The sequence below is a fragment of the Microtus ochrogaster genome, chromosome 8 (genome assembly GCF_000317375.1).
Source record: "Microtus ochrogaster isolate Prairie Vole_2 chromosome 8, MicOch1.0, whole genome shotgun sequence".
NCBI classification, from domain to species: domain Eukaryota; kingdom Metazoa; phylum Chordata; class Mammalia; order Rodentia; family Cricetidae; genus Microtus; species Microtus ochrogaster.
Window position 1 is genome coordinate 66,264,019 of NC_022015.1, and position 442 is coordinate 66,264,460.

Genomic DNA, 442 nt, shown 5'->3' on the forward strand with positions numbered 1-442 from the left:
TTCTCAGGCAAAGGAATTCCCATTTTACAAATAAAAGCAAACAAACTGGTGTACAGAGAGATGAACTCGCTCTAAAGTCAAATAAACCCCAGCCCATTACAAGTTGCTTTAATGCGTTTTGAACCACACAGGTCCATACCATTTCCAAAGTTCAACTCTGACACGCTTCAGTCAAGGCTAGCTAAATAGGTGGATGGATAAAGGGCTTTCAATAGTCAGTGTCCGTGAAAGGTGAAGAAGGCTGTACTGGGGGACGGAGGCAGGGATTGTTTTAGTTTTCTGGTTTAAGAGCTCTCAGACTGCCCCAAGGGTCTGAGTCCTCTGCCTTGGTGGCCACATCCCCGCCCACGGTGTCAGGTTAGTGTTGCCAAGCACTTCCTCGTTCCGGTGCGCCCTGGACGCCGCTCCTACGCCCAGTGCCTGGGCAGCTGCTCAGGCGGGA